Source organism: Denticeps clupeoides, chromosome 20 (genome assembly GCF_900700375.1).
Source record: "Denticeps clupeoides chromosome 20, fDenClu1.1, whole genome shotgun sequence".
Taxonomy (NCBI): domain Eukaryota; kingdom Metazoa; phylum Chordata; class Actinopteri; order Clupeiformes; family Denticipitidae; genus Denticeps; species Denticeps clupeoides.
In genome coordinates, this window is record NC_041726.1 from 16,561,981 (window position 1) to 16,562,945 (window position 965).

At 35.4% G+C, this 965-nt stretch overlaps 1 pseudogene; it reads right to left on the bottom strand.

The window, feature by feature from the left end:
* Window positions 1-234: 234 nt before the first annotated feature.
* Window positions 235-334, bottom strand: LOC114770923 (uncharacterized; annotated as a pseudogene).
* Window positions 335-965: the final 631 nt, after the last annotated feature.

Here is a 965-nt window from a genome sequence, read left to right on the forward strand (position 1 = left end):
GGCTCCACCTACATACACCTGTGGTCAGAAACACTATTTTGGCAAGTTGCCAACAGATTATTGTTATTCTCCGGTCCAAATTCAATTTTGAAGTGTGTTTGGGATCATTGTCCAATTGGAACATCCTGTTTTGTCAACCAGCTAAGACAGAGGTGTAACAGTTACACCTTTCTATAATTAAATTTAAAGTGAAGTGATTGTCACATGTGATACACAGCAGCACAGCACACGGTGCACACAGTGAAATTTGTCCTCTGCATTTAACCCATCACGCAAGGGCCATGCTAATCTTCTCTGTATCGATCCAATTTTAGTATGTGCAGCCGTAGCAAGCACATATACTATATACTATATACTATATACTATAACAACAGAAAAGAAAGACATTTTTGATGGAATCATGACATAACTTTTTCCTTTTACCACAGTGTGAACTAGGTGCTAAGCATGTGCTGGTGCTAGTCCTGGTTTAGACAATAATCATTTTATTTATCTTTGGACAATCCCATTTCTGAACCTTGGATTTTTCATGTGTTCTGCAGATTTCTCTGCCTTCCTGTAAAATAATCAGTATGGTTTGCCACTTTGGATTCAATTATGTAACAATGGCAAGGGTTTAGACAGAAGGCTTTATGCCTCAGTGACTTAAGGTAAGGAGAACCCCACTGATATTATCTGTGGCAAACACCTGTCCAGCCAGAAGCATTGCAGTACAAAACTCAGAGAAAAGGTAATTCCACAAAAAATTTTTATGTTCGAATAAAAAAGGAAAAACAAAAAAATGTTAAAAACAATGTTAATCAGTAGTAGCTGATAGGGTATTGTAATCAAGTATTTAAAACAATAAAAATGTGTGATGTTTCTGTAATACTAAAGAAATAAGAATATATATACTATACAGGCCAAAAGTTTGTACACACCTTCTCATTCAATGTGTTTTCTTTATTTTCATGACCATTTACATT